The 7,204-nt window shown below is 41.5% G+C and overlaps 1 protein-coding gene across 2 annotated transcripts in view; it reads right to left on the bottom strand.

The window, feature by feature from the left end:
• phactr4a (phosphatase and actin regulator 4a) overlaps positions 1–4,634 on the bottom strand; it is a 31,743-nt gene extending 27,109 nt beyond the window's left edge. For both annotated transcript variants that reach the window (XM_080530907.1, XM_080530906.1), the window contains exon 1: positions 4,608–4,634. The gene's annotated coding sequence lies outside the window, so the exon portion shown is untranslated. The remainder of the gene's footprint in view (positions 1–4,607) is intronic.
• Positions 4,635–7,204: the final 2,570 nt, after the last annotated feature.

The raw sequence follows: 7,204 nt of genomic DNA on the forward strand, positions 1-7,204 counted from the left end.
GAGAGACTCCTTGCACTAACGCTAATGCACTGATACAGATCGATATCCTTGCCAAGGAAGACAGAGTAGTCATTAGAGACTAAATGACCTAATAAATATCAGGCTTCTCCCCAGGACTTTTGGACACGGTGGCGCTGGATTGCATTATGAAAACAGACGTGTGTTAAAATGCACTAAAAATACTGCTAAAACACTGAGGAACATGGCGCTTTTACTTTAAATTTTAACAATGATGTCATTGGTTATAAAAGATAATTACTCTATCGTCACTTAATGTCAGTTTAATTTGCTCTGTAATGTTTACATAGTGGCGGAGCCAAGTCAACAAGGTGCTGCAGAAGCACTCTTACATTCTTTGGGGAGAACCCTGAATATAGCAACATAAGAGGATTGAGCTGCTGACCTATGTAGACTATAATTTTGCACATTCGTGCAATTAATCCTGATGGTACAGCTATCCTAGGTCTAAACTCTTGTGTTTACATCACGCCAGAAGTCTGTCCAACTGGTTTGGTAAGTCCCACATACTGTAGGCTACGTCATGCTCCACAGCTGTTGTAGCAGTCTTTTTGGACACCACTTTATTTGGCCTATCCAATCCACATTGTGAGAGTGGTGGTAACTGGCATCTGATGAAAAACTATGCAAAATCTAACAAATATCTCCTCACCACATTCATCACCATCAAGTAGTCTAGAACCTTGTTTTACCCAAAATGTTGTAGTTTTCTTAGAGATTTTATAGAGATTTAGTATTTTAGATTAAACCAAGTGTTTTTTACTGTAATCTAATTTTTTGAAAGAGAATTGCAGAGAACACATTTGACAATGCCCATCTGTTTTACTTAATGTTATCCAACTTCACTAGAGGAAGATCAGTGCATTAGCTGCTCAGTTTCGTACTAACATTTCCTAGCTGTGCATAAGAGTCGAGGCCTACCTCTACTCCTAGCACTGAATAGCGACAAACTTCTGATAGGGGCAGGCAGGAACGCAAACAGACCTAATGTGCACTGCTTTGTGTGCAGATCATAGATTAAACTAGTGAACAGCCAGGAGACAGAGGTCCCACATTGCAACACACTGGTCCTGTCCTGAAGTTAACAAGCAATAAGCACATACACGGTACTCAAGCACACCTTGTTCTAACTCCATTTTACTGACGCTTAAAAGAGTGAGCACTGAGCAGGTGATGACATGTCTTCCTGGGTTTACTCTATGTTTAGGCTATGTTTGCATACATTAGCTACTCTAGAACACACTCATGAACTCATCTCTCAGCATCAGAAAACGACAACATAACACAATAAAGAATATGACACAGATAAAGCCAGATTTTCAGGTTCGGTAAGATGATCCAACCATGGTATTTAACTACTTTCATTGAAATGAAATGTGGGTGGGAGTTCTTTGACTAAACCAGTTTATGCACTTTAGAATACATTAGCTATAGCCTAACCTCATCAAGAAAAACTCTAGACAGAAGTGTGTTAGGGTGAAGACCTGTAACATGCTTGTCACACTCCCAACTAGGGTTGGGTATCATTTGGGTTTTATCTCGCGTTTTATCTCGCGTCGAGACTAGCCTACTTGCGGACTAACGTTACCAACGAGCCCATGGGCTTGCCACTGTCGGCAGATTTGGGTTGGGTGCGTTTAGATGTTAGATGTTTGGGGTCTACGTCCGTAATAATAGCTTTTTCTTTGGGAGGCGGGGGGGTTACATGTAACGTCTATTTCGGAGCACCAGGGTGCGAGAGAGAGGTACCGAAATGAGGTAGCGAAATCTCCGTTGCAATTCGGTCCGGTAGGTACCGCATGTATAGGTACCGGTCCCAACCAGTCAATTGGCAGCTAAAAACAGCCAATAACTTTCACTGATCCCCTTGTGGGTAGTGTTCCAAGAACAGAATTATAGAGTAACTCCAAGAAAAATAAAAACACTTCAGAATGTCCATTTAAAAAAATACAAAATGTAAAGAACTAGCAATGTTAGCTTAACGAAGAAGGGGAGGTGGTTGTTGTTCACAAAACATTACTTCTGCTCAAAGCCAAACAAAACAAGACCATTGCAGCCTTCAGGCGCTCCATTCAAATGGAATCGGCTAATAACAATTTCTCCAAACCGTGTAATGTGGTTTTGACTGAATTAGCTCCAGATTTGGCTGGAGATTTGGGGACTAAACAAGAGGAGATTTATCTTCCACATTTTTGCAATGTCAGTTCTAGTAGGCATACAACTCTAATTATGATCTATGATTGTTGACATCCACTGGCTGGAGCAGCAAGCAGGAAAATGCCTGAATCACCAGAGGCTAAGACCGCTGTCCTCAATTTGCATTGTTTTGATAAGTCATCATAACTGTCATAGAGGGACATGGGACAACAAATGTAGCATTCCCCCTGAGAGCTCACTGAGAGCTCCGAACACATTGAGTGGGAGTAGAGCAGAAAGCAGCCTGGCTGAGCTGGGCACAATCCAAGACGTCTCTTCACGAAGAGCCATGTTGGGGTTTGTCTGAGAATGAATGGCATGGCACTGATTGAGCTGTTAACATCCCCTGGGGATGGCATTCATTTGTAATGACAGTAATGTAGAAGAATAGAATAATGTAGCATACAATAAAACACAGGTCATAAAGTGTACACTGAAGCATAGTTTTATGAGATCATGTTACGAAAAATACTTCAATTAATAAATTACATGCTCAAACATGTTGTTGACTCGCCACTCTCTTGTATTTGTACACCTACAGCATACATGTGAGAGGTTGGAAATGCATTGCGGATTCCTGAAGTGAAGCTGACGTCACCTCACAATAAAAGTCTCAGATCTCAAGATGTGGGCAGATTTACAGAGTCATAGGTAAGGTATCTTGCTAGCTTAGATGTTGTGTTACTTGCTAGGTTCTCTAAATTATGTAGGCCTATAGCTAATGCGAAAAACTTTATCCATCACTACAGACAACACAAGCCCATCTATTTGGACCTTTTGCAGCAGGGAGTTGAGAACATTTTCTAACAAAACAAAGTAAAACAACAATAGCCTTACCGTACAAGGCTACCGAACAACTAACTTGCATAGCATGCAGAATAGCTTGATCTGATAATACACAATAGAGCAGTAGCCTACCTTTTCTTCTCTAGACAATACTAATAAACCCTAGACAGTCCTATTCTAAAGACCCTTTTACTACTTTCAGTCAGTACCAGAGGCATTGGGCACTTGCTGAAACATGCAGAAGGGCCTGCAGAGGAATGCATTGGGTAAATACTAGAGAGGTAGCCAACTTCTACGGGAGTGGAAACAAACGCCCAGTAAGATGACTATCAATGTCAACATAACCTAAATCCAAACAACAACATTGCTTAGTTGCACACTATTTTTTAAAGCACTACAGACTGCATGAAACTTAAAGATATGTGTGTTCTCTACACCGAGACACTGCTCATAATCTACACATTTGTAACACATTGATTCTGCCCAGGGTCATACTATGTTTGCTGTAGTGAACATCTCCTGTAACTGGGTAAATCCAAGTTGACCAATTATGTACAGTGTGGTGAAACTAGAGACCAAGTGTTTAAGAAAAAAACATATATTGGGCCTACCACATAGGCTAGCATTACGACATGATAGATTCTATGATAGATTGATATTAATGACACATTGAATTAAAACAGATGATCTTAGATTATTTTCACAGAATCATTCTGAGAATAGCATGCAAGTGAAAAATCACAGTTATATAGGCCGGTTAAGGAGTTAACTTTGCATAGTAAAGGACCTAGTTATCAGGGCCATGGGAGCTTGAATGGCTTCAATTACCTTTAATTTATAGATGCACTGTTGCACAGGTAGGTACTTGGCAAGTTGCTCTATGTGGCAAACCAGGGGGTCAAAGCAGGGGGTCAAAGCAGGGGGTCGCTGCAAAGGTCTAGGATGTCAGGGTAGCTACCTTAGGTGGTTTATTATGCTGTGCTAGTTACATTTGAGCTACTGTGTGACTGGGTTAACACAACTAAAAGTAGCCTATATTCAACAAGACAAGACCCAGGGCACCCAGACAATCACCAACAATGTAATGTTAGAAATAAAACAGATTTCAAAAAGCCCCTTACATTGTGCACCTGTCTTGTCTGGCTCTGGTCTGGTCTCCAGACTGGTGACCAGATGTGTCTCTACCAGGCTAAATGTCTAAAGACATCATTTGCAAACTCAGCTGTCAGCTAACTTAGCCTAGCTTCGCTAGCTCCGGCAGCAACAGGTAGTTTGACTTGTTCTGTACCTGGTATACGTAGCTGATATTCTAGTGATAAACAGTCAAACCGCTTGAGCAATTAACGGGAACGCTATAAAATACTCACATTTGATATGCTCCGAAAGATTAGGTGACTCTTTAAACCCGGTGTCACCGACCCCCGGACCCTCCACGGTGCAAAACAACACCGTCAACTCAACGCGGAACTAGCTGTGCTAACCAGATTAGCACGCTAATTTAACTCAGTAGTGCCCCAGAAACAATACTTTCCTCAACAGTGTAGAGTTCCTATTCACTATTTATCATAATGTGTGAATAAGCGACATATAGATAAGATATAACGTACCTCTCTCAAATGCTGACAGGTTCACTCGCTGCTGTCAAAGGTGTACCTTCACGTTGGGAAGATTAGTCCGTGTGCGCATGCGCACTAACCCCCCTCCCTCACCTTTGCAGTGATCTGGTGGGATCATCTGACCATTTGGATCTGACAGAACAAAACAAGCTCCATTAAACTTGGGTCAGCCACAGCCTAGACTGGGCCACTTTACCCATCATTTCTCAACTCAATAATCTTTGATCTCTAATATAAATACTCTACTCTATATCTAGAGTATTTCGGTCACAGCTTTTCACTGTCTTAGTGCCCCGGTGGTGGAACGAGCTTCCCACTGCTGCCAGGACTGCAGTCACTCACTACCTTCCGCCATAGATTGAGGAAGACCCATTTCCTCAGGCTCCATCTTGACTGTCCCTCCTAAAGAGCTCTTCACTCCTACCCCCTGTGCAGTTCCTCTACTGTAAATAATAATAAATAAAAAATAAATAAAAAACTTCCATGTTCTAGCATTGTGACTGACAATGGTCCCTGGTCCTAGCATTTATTTCTTATGATGACTGATCTATAGATGATCCACTTTAGACAAATGTAGGCCTACTCGTTATAAGTCGCTTTGGATAAAGGTGCCTGCTAAATGTCAAAGATGTAATTTGTCAAAAATGTAAGTATATATTTTTGTTTTACATCTTGTCCTGATCAAACTTCAGACTTTCTCATGGAAACATAATGATATAAATGTATATAAATGATACAATGTAACAAGTTAGGCTACTGGCTACTGTAAGTATGCAATAATGTATGCAACTCTGGCATTCACTTGTGCTGAAACTACATACCATACTGCTACATACAAAACATGTAAAAGCTTAAGTTAAGTCCCTCACTCCTCAGGACAAACATTTTCTGCTGGGTGTGTGGTTTACCAGGTAGTCACTGTCAGACATGGAGAAATAAAGTGCTTTTCTGGAATGGACGTACAGTAGGCACACCTCACTATACAACACCGCAGTGAATGTGATTTATTTGCCTTCTAGAATTGAATGTGTTTTGTTATCTGTCAAAAGTTTGAGTACTGTGATCTCTGCTGGTCATATATCGAACTGCAGGTCTGATCATATCAGCTGGGCCACACTTTAATATAAACACAAGACAACACATCTCTTGGCCAGCTGGAAACATACCTCGTTTGCAGCACTATAAGTTATAGTTATGATAACAATAAATTGCATTCAACTTTTTCATGGTCTTGCTTGTGCATGATTTGTCAATGTACAGTAGAAGACCTATTATGCCATTACCCAGCCCTGCCACCTACTGGGGTATAAGAAACATCACCAATATCTAGTTGAGACAAAAATGTCAACGTGTGTGTGTGTGTGTGTGTGTGTGTGTGTGTGTGTGTGTGTGTGTGTGTGTGTGTGTGTGTGTGTGTGTGTGCGTGTGTGCGTGCGTGCGTGCGTGCGTGCGTGCGTGCGTGCGTGCGTGCGTGCGTGCGTGCGTGCGTGCGTGTGTGTGTGTGTGTGTGTGACACTTCTAGACAATGGATTTAGCACACATAGTAGGCTTGTATCTTGTATCTGTGATTTCTTGAAAGTGCTAAGCTGGTAATACTTACAAAGATCTTGATATTGGGACTCCTATGAATCAATGTAGCCTATAGGATGACCCTAGACTGACAGCTGCAGACTGAGTGTATGATATGATGTACAACAATAACAATGTTCTGTAGCCTTTGACATCTAGTAATTTATGAAAACACGTTGTTTTCCTTTGGCAATGACATGGACCTCTGCCAGACACTTCCTTTAGAGATTGATGGCTGTAATCCTAAATTGGACGGCATTGATGCCAAGATTGATAGTAGGGCAATAGCGTTTGTATTCATCCAGCCGTGATACAATTTATGTGCCCTTTGTTTGACTGGCAATCGGCAAGTAAACACAAAAAACAGTCTTGATGTTGTGAGAATAGCAGCCGCAGACATTCCCAGTCATAAGTTTGTCTTTATGCACGACTTGCCAGTTCCAAGGTTTGGTTTTAAATGTGATTGTTAAATAGTAGGATGAAAAGGTCATACAAAGAGAGGTGGGACCTTAGGTGGACCTTAGCCTGGTTGCCCTCTTGTTCCCACCATGAGATTCAGGAATCTAATAATAGCATCCCCTCCCTTCTTGGTCAGTTGGGGGGGGGGGGTTTAGGATCTTTTTTTGACAAAATGTTTTAGGGTCATCCCTGTGTAATCATGACTGGCCTCCTATTGATAAACTGCTGGGATTCCAAAGGAAGTGGCAGTGGTTGCACCCTGCAGGTGGGCGAACTGAGCAAGACCAGCTGTGATGACAGCTGTGCTATTTTTGACAGCTGTGTACTACATTACAACTGTAGGCCTATGGCTGTGTCTGCCTCGGACCCCCTGAAATTCCTCTCAGCATGAGTGAAAGTAGATCATGAGAGATCATTGTCATGTTTTTATATCATGTTCTTATATCACTATTTATATAACTATTTACACTTCTGGTTAGATGCTAAACTGCACTTAGTTGTCTAATGAGAATGTTTTGTTATTGTCCACAATAGTACATACTGCAGCCACAGACCGAATT

This window comes from Nansenia antarctica (genome assembly GCF_963989245.1).
Source record: "Nansenia antarctica genome assembly, chromosome: 5".
Taxonomy (NCBI): domain Eukaryota; kingdom Metazoa; phylum Chordata; class Actinopteri; order Argentiniformes; family Microstomatidae; genus Nansenia; species Nansenia antarctica.